Source organism: Capra hircus, chromosome 16 (genome assembly GCF_001704415.2).
Source record: "Capra hircus breed San Clemente chromosome 16, ASM170441v1, whole genome shotgun sequence".
NCBI classification, from domain to species: domain Eukaryota; kingdom Metazoa; phylum Chordata; class Mammalia; order Artiodactyla; family Bovidae; genus Capra; species Capra hircus.
In genome coordinates, this window is record NC_030823.1 from 54506850 (window position 1) to 54523317 (window position 16468).

The 16468-nt window shown below is 39.7% G+C and overlaps 1 protein-coding gene across 2 annotated transcripts in view; it reads left to right on the plus strand.

Annotated features, from left to right (window-relative positions):
• RABGAP1L (RAB GTPase activating protein 1 like) overlaps positions 1-16468 on the plus strand; it is a 719827-nt gene that overhangs the window by 499426 nt on the left and 203933 nt on the right. The window lies entirely within an intron of this gene.

The window sequence follows — 16468 nt, forward strand, 5'->3', positions numbered from 1 at the left end:
CAGTTGTATATAGTTTCCTATAAAATAGAAATATACCACCTGTATATAAATATGTACACATATATATCTGGAGATAAATCACTGAAGACATTTGTGAAATTGGACAAGTAACCATTTTCAACAATTTTCAAAGTGGCCACTTTATATATTTTTCTACTGACAAAAGATGGGGCATGTAGATTAGCCTGCAGTGGATCCTAATGTTTATGTTTTATTAATCAGATATGCATCATATCTCTCCTTTATTTCTGCATTCATTGAAATAAAAGGTCAGATATTTTCCATTATAAAATGCACCCATGCAAAAGACTGTGAGTTTTCAGTGTATTGTTTTCTATACATTATGTTTTAGTTTCAACTTGTATTATATAGAATTATGCTTATATTTTATAATGTAGTATGCTTTTTAGAATTTGTCATATATTTATTTTTAAATACATAAAACTTAATTTATCTTGATATTTTAAGCACATGAGTTTTTTTGCTTCAGTTCAGTTCAGTTGCTCAGTTGTGTCCAACTCTTTTCGACCCCATGAACCACAGCACACCAGGCCTCCCTGTCCATCACCAACTCCCAGAGTTCACCCAAACCTATGTCCATTGAGTCGGTGATGCCATCCAACCATCTCATCCTCTGTTGTCCCCTTCTCCTCCTGCCTTCAATCGTTTCCCAGCATCAGAGTCGTTTCAAATGAGTCGGCTCTTTGCATCAGGTGGCCAAAGTATTGGGGTTTCAGCTTCAACATCAGTCCTTCCAATGAATATTCAGGACTGATTTCCTTTAGGATGGACAGGTTGGATCTCCTTGCAGTCCAAGGGACTCTCAAGAGTCTTCTCCAACACCACAATTCAAAAGCATCAATTCTTCTGCACTCAGCTTTCTTTATAGTCCACCTCTCATATCCATACATGACCACTGGAAAAATCATAGCCTTGACTAGACTGACATTTGTTGACAAAGTAATGTCTCTGCTTTTCAATATGCTGTCTATGTTGGTCATAACTTTCCTTCCAAGGAGTAAGCATCTTTTAATTTCATGGCTGCAATCACCATCTGCAGTGGTTTTGGAGCCCAGAAAAATAAAGCCAGCCACTGTTTTCACTGTTTCCCCATCTATTTCCCATGAAGTGGGGGGACCGGATGGCATGATCTTAGTTTTCTGAATGTTGTGCTTTAAGCCAACTTTTTCACTCTCCTCTTTCACTTTCATCAACAGGCTCTTTAGTTCCTCTTCACTTTCTGCCATAAGGGTGGTGTCATCTGCATATCTGAGGTTATTGATATTTCTCCCGGCAATCTTGATTCCAGCTTGTGCTTCCTCCAGCCCAGCATTTCTCATGATATACTCTACATATAAGTTAAATAAGCAGGGTGACAATATACAGCCTTGATGTACTCCTTTTCCTATTTGGAACCAGTCTGTTGTTCCATGTCCAGTTCTATCTGTTGCTTCTTGACCTTCATACAGATTTCTCAAGAGATAGGTCAGGTGGTCTAGTATTCCCATTTCTTTCAGAATTTTCCACAGTTGATTGTGATCCATACAGTCAAAGGCTTTGTTGTAGTCAATAAAGCAGAAATAGATATTTTTCTGGAACTCTCTTGCTTTTTCGATGATCCAGCATATGTTGGCAATTTGTCTCTGGTTCCTCTGCCTTTTCTAAAACCAGCTTGCACATCTGGAAGTTCTTGGTTCATGTATTGCTGAAGCCTGGCTTGGAGAATTTTAAGTATTGCTGTGAGATGAGTGCAATTGTGTGGTAGTTTGAGCATTCTTTGGCATTGCCTTTCTTTGGGATTGGAATGAAAACTGACCTTTTCCAGTCCTGTGGCCATTGCTGAGTTTTCCAAATTCTCTGGCGTATTGAGTGCAGCACTTTCACAGCATCATGATTCAGGATTGAAATAGCTCCACTGGAATTCCATCACCTCCACTAGCTTTGTTTGTAGTGATGCTTCCTAAGACCCATTTGACTTCAGGTTCCAAGATGTCTGGCTTTAGGTGAGTGATCCCACCATCATGATTATCTGAGTCGTGAAGATCTTTTTTGTACAGTTCTCCTGTGTATTCTTGCCACCTCTTCTTAAAATCTGCTTCTGTTAGGTCCCTACCATTTCTGTCCTTTATTTAGCCTATCTTTGCATGAAATGTTCCCTTGGCCCTGGCCAAGGGACACAAACAAACAAACTGGCAAACAAAACCTGAGAATGAACCCAGTGACATCCTCAGGCCATGCTGATGTTCTTTGGAGTCCCCATGGGAAACCTGGGAATCTGGAAACCTGAGCCTGTGCCTGGAAGCATAGCGAACAGTTTGATTCTTGTGTTTACCTGCTTAGAGATAAATTTCTGTGCTTTTTGCAATAAAATAAGTTTTCCATCTTTAAAAAAAAAAAAAAAAGAAATGTTCGCTTAGTATCTCTAATTTTCTTGAAGAGATCTCTAGTCTTTCCCATTCTGTTATTTTCCTCTATTTCTTTGCATTGATCACTGAGCAAGGCTGCCTTTTTTTTTTTTTGCATAGCTCAAGTAAAATCTGGTGTATTGATTTACTCTTTGTAGAAGCATTGACCTTCTATTCTTAGTGGATTATTACCTACATTAATGTACTTGAAAGGACCATTCATTAGAGAATTGAATATTTTCCAGTTTTTTTTATAACACATGATTGGTATTAATCGATTGCAGAGAGATTATTTAATATCTTCGTTTATTTGATCACAAGTTCTAAAAAGCTATACTGAGCTCCATATCACCGTTATTTTTTAAAGATATATTAGTTGCTTCTATTTCTACCATCATCTTCAGCTAGATTCCATACCTCTTAATTAAATAATGCTACAGTGCAACACACAATATTTTTAGTGACATTTAATATTAATGTTTGAATAAGAACTTTCCACATGTGACCTTTAGAAACATTTTAAATCATATGAAATAGCTATAAGCAGACTCTAAGGCATCTTAAGACGTGCTTGTTAGAGGCATTGTGCTATGATTCCCACACTTGGCTACATATTATAATTACCTGATCCCCACTCAGACCAATAAAATTAGACCTGGGAGTGTTAGGAAAGCTCCCCAGGTGATTCTAATGAGCAGTTGTCTTGCTAACTTTAGGTAATCCTCTGTTCTCGGTCTGAATTCATGTTAGAGCCTCTTGGCAAGTTCTTAAAAATACAAGTGGACAGGCTCTAACCTGGAGAAATTGTTATCTGAGGTGGAACTCCTGCATCTGTGGGTCATAAAAGTAGCACAGGTGATTCTAATGAAAATCCTGGATTGAGAACCGCTCATCTAATGACAAAAGAACTGTATCACAAGGAAACTTAACCATTCCAGTTCTAACTCTGTGAGTTAAGACAGATCACCTAATGTATTTGAGGTTCCTTTGTAAAATAGAGGTATTACCATTGGCTTATATAGCACCAGATATTGTTCCAGTTGAATGAGACAGTGTACTCAGAAGTTCTTTGTGATAAAGCCTCTATGAGATGGTAGCAGTGAGAGTGTACCATGTAGTGGCTTCTGTAAAGTGGTACATATAGTTTATTTCTAAGTCCTGTGTGGTTTTTGGCAGAAAGAAGCTACATCTATCTGTGAAGCAGAAAGAAATTTGGGTTCTTTGGCTATCTCCAGGGTATATTACCCTGGTTTTTAAAGTTTGCCCTACGTTTTTTATTCAGACCAGGCTGCTAACGGCTCTCGCTGGTAGAAGACCAGCAGTGGAGAGGAAGATGGAGCTGCCCCATGTAGAGATTTGAAACATTTGTGAATTCCTGTAATTAGTAACATTCTTCTTATACCTCCACAGAGACATGGTGGGCAGCTATGGAGTTGTTTACCTGATTTAACTTTTCATTCTCTTTTCCAGTGCTTTCCTCCTATATCTCTTCCACCTCTACTGTCCCTAGTGTTTAAGCATCACCAACATTTACCCATATACTGAATGAGGACAGAAGAAAGAGAAAGGGTCTCCAAAGATGAATACACTCATTAATGGTTTCCCACCATGACACAAACCTCAGGACTTCAGCTATGGAGGGGTAAGAGTCACCTGTGCAAGGCATTCCCTGGTGTGTTAGTCTAGATGCAACTTACCACTGGATTCATCAATCAAGGAAAATTACATGCAATTTCTTGAGGCTATTAAATCCTCTCCACTGTATATTTCACTGAAAATTCTTATTTTGTTTCATTTTTTGACATGACTCTCCTTTGCGATTACTTAAAATATCAGTTCTTACTTATCTCTGAAGACGGTGGTTACTTTGCGATTGGTTTTGTTTTCCTGATGCACTATACTGTAGTTTTCAGATTTGTAAAGAAATGGTGAACCTTCTGGGACAGAAAAAGATGAACAGTAACATCCTATAATTTAGTGTTACTATCGAAGAGCTTACTTTTTTAATATTTAAGGGGGAACTGAGTGTAACATGTTTATCTCTTCAAATAACCTGAAAAGGAGGCTCAGCAACCAAAAGAATAAAAAGTATGTAGTTAATATCAAGAAATTATAGGAAGAAATTAGTTTGAAGAACATTTCATGAATTTTAATTTTCATCAAAGATTTTTTCCTTGATCCTGACAACCCTATTTATATCATCCATTTATTCAACTAATTCTGAGTACCTCCTCTGTTCTAGGTATGGAGGGTCCTAAGTCATGGAAATACACCAGTAAAGACAGGCAGGTTTCTACCCTCATGTAACTTACAAGGAAATAGAGACTGGTGAATGAGTAATTACCCATCAGTAGACTGAATGCCGGAGAAGGCAATGGCACCCCACTCCAGTACTCTTGCCTGGAAAATCCTATGGATGGAGGAGCCTGGTGGGCTGCAGTCCATGGGGTCGCTAAGAGTCAGACACGACTGAGCGACTTCACTTTCCCTTTTCACTTTCATGCATTGGAGAAGGAAATGGCAGCCCACTCCAGTGTTCTTGCCTGGAGAATCCCAGGGACGGGGGAGCCTGGTGGGCTGCCATCTATGGGGTCACACAGAGTCGGACACGACTGAAGCGACTTAGCAGCAGCAGACTGAATTCTGTGATGTGGAGAGCATAGGTGTTTTGAAAGAGCTCTATTGAGGGGTGCCTAACCTAGCAATGGAAAGACAGAAATCCTTCCAGAGGAATTAGCATCTAATCCCAGACCTAAACAAGGAGAACGCTAATTAAGAGAAGACGAGAGAATGTTCCATGTAGAGAAAAACACCATACAGTAAGGTCCAGAGGCTCAGGGCATGGTCTCATATGGGGGAGTATCTTAAAAACCTATTTTTCATCTCCCCTCAGCTGTTAGATCACTAAGGAGGGTGGGGTATAGGGGGAGTTGGGTACCACCGGTGGAACCCGTAACAAGCAGTAGGGGGCAGAGTGCCATTCCCTCCTGACATGGTAGGTGATGCGGTAGCAGCCCGTGAGAGCCTTATCAAAAAGGACTTCACAGTTTACCAGTAGGTCGAACTCCAGCACTCTTGCCTGGAAAATCCCATGGATGGAGGAGCCTGGTGGGCTGCAGTCCATGAGGTCGCTAAGAGTTGGACATAACTGAGCGACTTCACTTTCACTTTTCACTTTCATGCATTGGAGAAGGAAATGGCAACCCACTCCAGTGTTCTTACCTGGAGAATCCCAGGGACAGGGGAGCCTAGTGGGCTGCCGTCTATGGGGTCGCACAGAGTCGGACACGACTGAAGCGACTTAGTAGCAGCAGCAGCAGCAGATTAGCACGGTAAAGGGAAACACCTGTTTTTCCCTCCTGTCATAGGGAAAAATCTGTTAAGTGAATCTCCTATGTTTCTTCTCTGTGTGTTTCCTTTGCTCGCACACTCCTAACACTCAACATGGAACACTTCTGACACTTTGAGTCTCCCAATGTGTGGCTGTTTCTTCCCACACCAAGCAATTCCCTGCAGCACCACTTGGGTGTCCCACAATTTACCTCAATTCCAGCACTATCTACCTGGATATAGTGTCAGGTCCCACAGGTTAAAGTCTTGCTCCCCCAACACTGTGCTCCCACCCTGCCTCAGATTCCAGGTGCAAGTAGTAGCTCCCCCAGGTCACCCACAATTCTGTCCATTTTGGCTGGACATCAGAGGCTCTCTTGACCCCCTTCTCATGTTCAATTAATTTGCTAGAGGGGCTCACAGAACTCAAGGAAACATTTACTTACCTTTCCCAGTTTATTGAAGAGTATGATAAAGGATACAAAGAACAGCCAGTTGAAGAGATGCATAAGACAAGGTCTGATGGGGTCCTGAGCACAGTGTCCCCATGGAGTTGAGGTGCATTACTCTCCCAGAGTGGATGTGTTCATCAACCTAGGAGCTTTTCAAATCCCATACTACTGGGATTTTTATGAAGGATTCATAACACAGGCTTAATTGATCATTAACTTTATTTTCAACCCTTCTTCCTCCTCAGGAGGGTGTGAAGTAGACTCGGAAATTCCAAGCTCCAATCTTGGCTTGGTCTTTCAGTGACCACCCCTCATCCAGAGCCATCCAGGAACCCACCCACAGTTGCTTCACTAGAACAAAAGACACTTGTATCACTCAGGAAATTACAGAGATTTCAAGAATCCTGTGTCAGGAACTGGGGTCAAAGACCAAGTAGTAGAACAGAGATGCTCCCAGTGTTCTTATCACTTTGGAAATTACAAGGGTTTCTGGAGCTCTGTGCCAGAGGCCAGTATGTGTTTTCTGTTGTCTCAGAAGTGTATATTTAATGCCACTCCAGTTGGTATATTAATATATACCTTTAGTAATAAACTGATACACTCTCACATATCTCTTAGCTACTGGTCTTCTGGAACCATGTTTAGTCTGAAGATGCAGTATTAAAATATCTCCATTGTTAATTCAGCTAACTTTTAAAATGTCTCCTCACTTTAAATTAATAGTTTCAGATTTGAGGAAAGTGTATAGTGTACCATGGTCCTTTCAAACACTGTCTCTGCAGACAGACTGCCTGTCTTGAATCCTAGCTTCAATGATTTATGTGTGATCTTGAGTGAATTAATGAACCTTCAGCAGTGTGTTTCAATTTCTACATCACTTATACATCTATATCCCTCTCATCTCTTACCTTTTTTTAGTTTAAAAGAAAGGTGAAGGTATAGGTACAAGAATTCTGATAGAAATTATATATACTTTCTGGCTTCTGGGTGAGTTAGGCCAATGGAAATTAGCAGGAGATAGGAGGAAGGAAAGAATCAAGATCAGCTGGTAGTTAGGAATTGGTGAGGATACTTTGTCCTTATGAAGGGCATCAATAACACCCCTGCAGCATGGAATGGTTGACAGATAACTGTAACTAGAAGACAACATAATCCAAGGCTCATCATGACTTAAGGGGATTTGAGGAGAACAAAAGGTGATTGCCAGAGTTCATTGCCAATAGGGCATCTTTATAGAAACTACATGTTTTCCAGGCCATACTTCTCCTTTTTTTGCCCAGGGACAGTGTTGTCTGTTCACATTTTTATCTCATATTCTTTTCCTATCCTTGGAAGAGGATAACTTATCCATCCTTGTAAACTTACAAATGGTAGTATATACTAAACAGTTCTCAGAGTGCCTGGCACACAGATTTGATGAATACTTGTCAAAAAAAACTGTGATTTATTTCTCTTATTTTACATGCTTTGTTTTTGAAAGGTTTATTTATTTCAGATGTCACTAACTTCTAAGAGTTCTTCGCTAAGTCACGCATAATTAAGGATTCAGACTGTAGATATACCACTTTTCAGTCGCTGTTGTTCAGTTGCTCAGTCATGTCTGACTATTTTGCAACCCCATGGACTACAGCATACCAGGCTTCGTGGTTCTTCACTATCTCCCTGAGTTTGCTTAAACTCATGTCCTTTGAATCCATGATGCCATCCAACCATCTCATCCTCTTGTAGTCCCCTACTCCTCCTGCCCTCTGTCTTTCCTAGCATCCGGGTCTTTTCCAGTGAGTCAGCTCTTCCCATCAAGTGGCCAAAGTATTGGAGCTTCACCTTCAGCATCAGTCCTTCCAATGAATATTCAGGGTTGATTTCCTGTAGGATTAACTGGTGTGATCTCCTTGCTGTCCAAGGGACTCTCAAGAGTCTTCGCTAGCACCAGTTTGAAAGCATCAATTCTTCGGCATTCAGCCTTATTTATGGTCCAACTCTCACATCCATACATGACTGCTGAAAAAACCATAGTTGTGACTACACAGATTTTGTTGGCAAAGTGATGTCTCTGCTTTTCAGTACACTGTCTAGGTTCATCATAGCTTTTCCTCCAAGAAGCAAGCATCTTTTAGTTTCATGGCTGCAGTCACCATCCACGCTGATTTTGGAGCCCAGGGAAATAGTCTGCCACTGTTTCCATTGTTTCCCCATCTATTTACCATGAAGTGGTGGAACCAGATGCCATGATCTTAGTTTTTTGAGTGTTGAGTTCACTGAAAAAATGAATCCCTGGTGGTCCAGGAATTGGTTGACTTAACTTGTGGTCCAGTGGTTGAGAATCCACTGGATTCTGTCTTCTAATGCAGGGGACGCAGGTTCTATTGCTGGTCTGGAAATTAGGATCATGTGTGTGGCAGGGCAACTGAGCTTTCAGGCCACAAGTAGAGAGAAGCCCATGTACCACAAGGAAAGATCCTGTATGCTACAACTAAGACCTGAGGCAGCCAGAACTAAAGTAAATAAATAGAATATTAAAAACAAACAGATCTAAGTCTAGCAAAGACTAAACTGATGCATTCATGTTACATTTACTTCTTATCCCTCCCCCTTCTCGAACCCTTCTTCACCACTCTACTTAGGAAAAAATTAACAAATAAGTCTATAACAAAAATGGAGAGTATTTAATAAAACTGGGGGAAGGAAGGGTGACAATCCTCCAAGTTTTTTCGTATTTTGTATTATTTTAGTGAATTAGTTTAGACATAAGGGAGGACTTAGCCATGAGGGTTTTAACACATTAGTACGTAAATGAATTTGTATTCAAAGCTTCTATGAAAGTCTCAGAAATCTTTTTTTTTTTTTTGGGTAAAGCTGCTTCTTGGTTTTCAGTGCTACAATCCTGCCCTCTAGCGGGCATCCAGAAAGAAACCAAAAGCCAGAACATTGCATCATTTTACTTACTGCTCCGTCGAAGTCCATTGTTTAGTCATTCTAAAAAAAAATTGAACTTGTAAAGTACTTATAATACAAGAAGCACAGAATAAAGTAAAATACTTTTTTGGCTAACATTTACAATGTTCTTGCTATACGACCTATATTTAAGAGCAGCCAGTATTTACTTTGTATTTGCATGGTGTTCTTGCTATAGGACCTATATTTAAGAGCACCCAGTATTTACTTCTTTGTATTTGCATGGTAATTATCTGTCACTTTCTCTTTTCTGTGGGGGGAAAAAACGAATTTCAGTGCAGATCACAGAAATAAGAAATTTATCAAAGAGAAGCCAAAGGGATTCTTTCTGATTACCAGATGTTACAAACTATGCCAAATCTGAATGACTTTAAAACAATGATTTTGGAGCAAGACATTATTGATATTATGTAGCTTCCTGATAAAATGGTCTGACACAGCATTGATTCTGAGGTATTTGTGCTGAGAATACATAATCTAAGTTTAATCATAAAGAAACATCAGACAGATCAAATTGAGGGGCATTCTACAAAATAACTGGCCAGTACTGTTGACAAGTCAGTTAGTTCAGTTCAGTCACTCAGTCATGTCTGACTCTTTGTGACCCCATGAATCACAGCACATCAGGCCTCCCTGTCCATCACCATCTCCCGGAGTTCACTCAGACTCACGTACATCGAGTCAGTGATGCCATCCAGCCATCTCATCCTCTGTTGTCCCCTTCTCCTCCTGCCCCCAATCCCTCCCAGCATCAGAGTCTTTTCCAATGAGTCAGCTCTTCGCATGAGGTGGCCAAAGTACTGGAGCTTCAGCTTTAGCATCATTCCTTCCAAAGAAATCCCAGGGTTGATCTCCTTCAGAATGGACTGGTTGGATCTCCTTGCAGTCCAAGGGACTCTCAAGAGTCTTCTCCAACACCACAGTTCAAAAGCATCAATTCTTCAGCACTCAGCCTTCTTCACAGTCCAACTCTCACATCCATACATGACCACAGGAAAAACCAGTGAAAGATAGACTGAAAACTATCCCAGAAGAAAAACTAAAGAGACATGACAACTAAATTCAATGTATGATCAGGATTCGATCCTGGACCAGGAAAAAAAATTGTTAGTGGGACATTTAACAAAATTTGAATACAACTTTCTTGATTTTGGTGATTGTAGTGTGTTTTCATAAGATGTTAACATTTGATAAAGCTGGGTGAAGGGTGAGCAGGAAACTCTTGACACTATTTTTGCAAATTTTTTCCAAGTTATAAATTATTTCAAAGTGAAAGTTTTTTTAAAAAATTGAGAACATCTGTTTATTTTATTGACAATTTCATAACTCAGGAATTTGGGAAGTCTTTATCAGTGTGCTTCATCTCTGATCCACTTGGCATCAGCTGGGGCACCTGAGGCTGGAGGATTCACTTTCAAGATGACATCTTCACTCACATCTTCACTCACCAGGGTGTTCCTTGGCCCCTTTCTGTGCATGGCATGTGTCCTGCACGCTCTTTCCTCTGTGTTCAGCCTCTTAGAGCATGGGAGTCTAAGTGTAATTGCACTTCTTACTTGGTGACTGGCTTCCAGGAGGGCACTCCAAGAAATAGGATATGGAAGTCATCAATCAGTGTCTTACAAGACCTGAGCCCAGAATATTGGTATAGCTTCACTTCTATCAAATTCTGTTGGTCAAAGCAATAATATAGTCTTACCAGATTCAAGAGGAAAGGACCAAGACTCTGCCTCTCAATGGGAAAGTGTCTGAGAATTATGACCACCCGTGGCTCAGATGGTAAAGCGTCTGCCTGTAATGTGAGAGACCTGGGTTTGATCCCTGGGTCAGGAAGATCCCCTGGAGATGGAAATGGCAACCCACTCCAGTACCTTTGCCTGGAAAATCCCATGGACGGAGGAGCCTGGTAGGTTATAGTCCATGGGGTCGCAAGGAGTTGGACACGACTGAGCGACTTCACTTCATTCATAACAGATATTTCACCAAAATCTCACTGGCTTCGCAGTAGAGAGGGAATTGGTGAAAAAAAAGCACGAACTTTTTTTTGTCCAACATACATAGATTCTAACCCTGGCTTTACCATTTACTAACAGTGTGATGAGTTGACTCACTGGAAAAGACTCTGATGCTGGGAGGGATTCGGGGCAGGAGGAGAAGGGGACGACAGAGGATGAGATGGCTGGATGGCATCACCGACTCGATGGACATGAGTTTGGGTGAACTCTGGGAGTTGGTGATGGACAGGGAGGCCTGGCGTGCTGCGGTTCATGAGGTCACAAAGAGTAGGACACGGCTGAGCGACTGAACTGAACTGAACAGTGTGATGTCTATGAGCCTCAGTTTCCTTATCTCTAAAATTGTGGCGGTAATGTAAATGCCCTGGAGTATTGAGAGACCTAGTGAAAACAATATATAAAATGTAAGATATGGCAGGCAATAAATATGCAAACCTAATAATAATTGCTAGTGTTTATTGAATACTTAGTAAGTGCTCAGTTCGTTTAATATGCTTTCTAAATGCCGTCTCAGTGAGTCATTGCCCCATCCTGGAGTGACGTGTCCCACACTGAATGGTTCAAAAAGAGCAGCACCCGTTTCTTCCAGCTTCGGTGGTGTTCGTCCTTGAGTCTGCTCCGTTTACCTGTCTGATCATTTTTCACTGCCTTGTTGCTTGGATCTCCATTTCCACATGCTGTTTATTTCCCATTTGTGTTGCTCCCTAAGGACCCAAGTGCTGATGCACGTTTGGCACTTTTTTGACACTACCTTCTCCGCGTTTGTTCTCAGTGCTGTCGGTGTGGTTCTTGACAGCTTCTCACCCAATCTGTCAGCCCCCTCTGAGCCCACGATTGCCTGCTTATCAGAGCCAAGACACTCATGTCTTTGTTTCAGTGAGTGCTCTGCTGTCAGCCTCCCTTGATACAGGGTGGTGGGTGCTCAGTTGTTGGCCTACCCAGGAACACGACGATCTGCACTTTGGAGCAATTATTTAATTTGAGGCAATTACTTGTAGGTGTTCTTTAAAGTGAAGATTTTTGCAGGCTGTGACTGAATTTTGATACAGCAGCTTCCCAGGCAGTTAAGGAGCTACTTCATACCTAGAAGGTTGTCAGTCAGTCTGTTGTCACTGGATAAAGGTGGTGACCCTTTATTTTCACAGCAAGCTGAGTTTCTATTGCTTCATGTCCTGCAAGCAGTCAGATGATTTTTGTGTTTTTAATATGGAGACAAATAATAAAATTTGGTTTTGAGAGAGGTCACCTATTATTAATCTTTCTCCTCCTTGCTCTCAAAATATTCTTGCCTTTAAATAGGAAGAATCACTTTAGTCCTTTAAGAATTAAAAGCCACATTAAATAATACTCAGCTCAGGTATTCATTCATTCAGCCATCTTCTCTTAACAGTGGTTATGAATATAACTTCTAGTGTTATACTATAGGTTAAAATCCACTTAAGAGCCGTATGACCTTAGGAAATATAATTTGACTTCTCTAAATGTAATTTTTTTGTGGGTAAAATGGAATTTCAGGTTGTTGTGGGACTAAATAAGGACGTGTTTATGGTGTAATTAATTTAGATCTTGACATGTAGGAAATAGTCAATGGATATTGACTCATTTATTATCTTGCCCTTGGAGTTAGACTTTGCATATAAATGGTAAGTAGCCATGACAGTGTATTTACCTGTTATTTTCACTCTTAATTCTTTAAGTACCTTAGCCCTTTCAATCCTACTAGGAATACTTATTTACCCCTCAGTGAAAAACAAATTGTTATAGATTACATATTTCTGAAGAGGGAGACATCTTGAAAGTGTAGGACATCTTTTCTTTAAAAAGAATTTTTTTAATATATTTCAGCTTAATTAGACAAATGTTGGACCATGTAAGAGTAAGTGGACAATGAAATAATGGGGCATTTAGTTCATTTGGTGGCTTGGAAGAGTGAATGGTTGTTTGCTTACAATGTACTTCATTGTTGGCTAGCAGGCTGAGGACCAAAGCTTCCACTGACATTGCCATCTTAAAAGAAACCTACTTGTGCTGCCTGAATGCTGGTCTATGGAGGTTGCTATCATTTAATGATACTTCTAATTATATTCCTAAATGGGAATAAGTCTTATCTAAAAGAGAAAAATAGATAATTTAAAATATCTAACTAAAGTTGCCTTTTTTATTCTATTAGGAAATCAGGATACATTTTGTAGTGAAATAAAGAACTTGGCAGGATAGCATGTTTATTCTAATTTCCAGCAATCTAGAGGTCTGAAAATATTGTGCCTTTGTTTGTATAGTCTGGCCACACTATTGTACTTCAGTTTAAAGCTTATTAAGTCTTTACTTTTCTTCATTTTTTATGATAACATCTAGGGTTTCACACAAGCAGGTACATTATGAACTTATTTAAAGAATTTATTTGTATAAAATTTTCTAATAAATGAAAGTTACCTCTTTAGCTGCCCAAACTTAAAAAACTACTTTTTATTTGAAACACAGACTATGCTTTCTTAAGCACAGTGTTTCAAATATAACATAAGCATTCATTAATATTTCTGAGATTATCACAGTAAACTAATGTTAGCAACTGAAGGGCTATTGACGTCATTAGATGAGCCCAGATAGCTATATATATTTTTTTAAGTTTACCTTCTATCAAGTATAATATTTTGATTCTGATAACTGTCTCTATAGGCTGTGTTCCTAATCTCATCTAGCACATACTTTGTCTTTTAGCTTGCTACTTCTGATATTTGTAAACAATAAAATCATGTTAGTTGCTTCAGTCGTACTGACTCTTTGGGACCCCATGGACCATAGTCCGCCAGGCTCCTCTGTTCATAGGATTCTTTGGCAAGAATACTGGGGTAGATTGCCATTTCCTTCTCCAGAGGATCTTCCTGACCCAGGGATCAAACCCAGGTCTCCTGCACTGCAGGCAGATTTTTTACTAATTCTAATTGTGAGTGAAATTAAAATTTGAATAAGTTTTTTCCTTGCTATTAGCAAGAGCTGTTTTGGTTATTTACAGATTCTTTTCTTCCCTAAATTCTTCTTTGTGTGTTCAGTTGTCCGATAGTTTGAGATCATTGAAGAAAATGTTTCTTACTATTATTTGATGGTGACTCTACACATTGGTCTAGTTGGGTCCATATGGAAAAGAATAAATCCCAGAAAACTTGGAGATACCTAGTTAAATCATTTAGTTAAATCATTTGGTCATCAAATAAGCACTTATTATATGTATTACACCAACACTGTGAGGTGAAAATGCCATTAGACTACTCATTTGGGAGGCTTTGGAGAATGATCCTAGCCTGCAACTACTAAATGCATATATGAATTAGGTAATCAAGTTCATACTCTGAAAAATGAGAATCATAATACAGGTTGCTGTATGGATCCCTAGATTTCACTCTTTCTGTGAAAGCATGGAGGTGGGGGAAATGTTTGGCAGGGAGGTCAAGAGCATAGCAAAGTTGACTGAACATGGAATGGAATACTCTGAAGGGGTCTGGAAAGGAGATGGAAGGGTAGGAGACGTGGCAGAGCTTTATGGGGATTAGAGAACTAGAGACAAGAGGTGCTTACAGAGTAACAGCAATTGAAAAAAAAAAAACAACTAAGAATCAGAGACATTGTGGATTTGGTCTTCATGGCAGGTTGATCAGCACAGCACTCCAGTTGGACTATGCCTAGTGGTTGTGGTGTGGGGGATGGAGGGAATGTGGAGCAGGGCCTACAAGTAGGCAGCAGCTAGAGGGCGAGGATCCAAATTTAGATTAGGAAAGCAAATTCCTCTTAATTGTAACCCAAGTTGTTTTAAAATTATTATTATTATTATTATAGTGGTATCTTTCTCTTTTTTCTAATGGTGATCAAAACTAGTCTAGAATCATTGCTTGGTGTGGTAATGAACTCTTTGTCAATTTGATTTTGTCTCCTGGTCTGATTATGCGTTTTACTGCTTTGGTTTCTAAAGAATTAACTCAGTACATTCAAAACTTTTAGCCACATATTTTGTGTTTATCATTCATCTCTTCTGCCATTACATCATATGTTCGGTAGTTGAGTGTGAGAGAGTCTCATATTATAACAGGAATATACTCTAATTTCCTAGTCCTAATCCTTGCTTCTGATTTTGGAGATAATAAAAGGATGGTTCATTAGGAGTTCTTTGCATAGCACATCTGGTACAATTCCATGTCCAAAAGGTAGTTTAGATTATACTTGTGACCAAGCTGAAAAGGGCATACCACATAGTTATGAGAAGGTATGAATTTATGGGAGATACCAGCTCAAATTTGAAAGGTCTTTTTTCTCGTGAATGATAACTCGCATGGCAAAGAAACAGCATATTCTGTGGCAGTTTTGTTTCTGCCTCTGTCATCTTAAGCATTTAAGATTCCTTTCTCTTGACTTTTATATCTCAACATCTCGCTCAGAGTCAAAATTCAGCTCCAGTGTGGCTTCTTAGCAAGCTATTTAATTTTTTTTTTTTATTCCTGAAGAAATGTTGCTCTGGTTTTCAGGAAGAAAAAGACAAGAAAGTCTAGCAGATAGCCACTAATTACAACCTCTGCTGCTGCTAAGTCGCTTCAGTCGTGTCCGACTCTGTGCAACCCCATAGACGGCAGCCCACCAGGCTCCGCCGTCCCTGGGATTCTCTAGGCAAGAATACTGGAGTGGGTTGCCATGTTGTACAAATACTTCTTGAAAACAAACACTAAAACAAAAAAACAATTAGAATGATAGGTAGTGGAAATCCAGGGTGATGCTTACAACTCCCCTCATATAGTCTGCCTCGGTTACCAGCAACACTTTTTGTTCTGTTTTGTTTTCCACGGGCAGTGTAACCATATAACACAGGTAGGACTTAGGAATTTCACTTAATAATTTTAGACTTCAGTGTCACTGCCATTTTGATCAAGGAACTTGACTTTTCCAGGCCTTGAACCAGAAATAGACTGAAGAAAAGTAATTTACTGTAAAAACAATAATTTTATGTGAGCACCAATTAAAAAGGACCTAAAATTTATAATAAGCCTCTCAGAGAAGAAAAATACCTTAAAAAAATCTCATTTAATTATTATTGTACCAGCTCCAAGCATGCTGTATCCTGCATCAGACATAGACTGGCAATTCAATTCTTACATGATAGTATACATGTTAGAATGTCATTCTCCCAAATCATCCCACCCTCTCCCTCTCCCTCTGAGTCCAAAAGTCCATTATACACATCTGTGTCTCTTTCCCTGTCTTGCATACAGGGTCGTCATTGCCATCTTCCTAAATTCCATATATATGTGTTAGTATACTGTATTGGTGT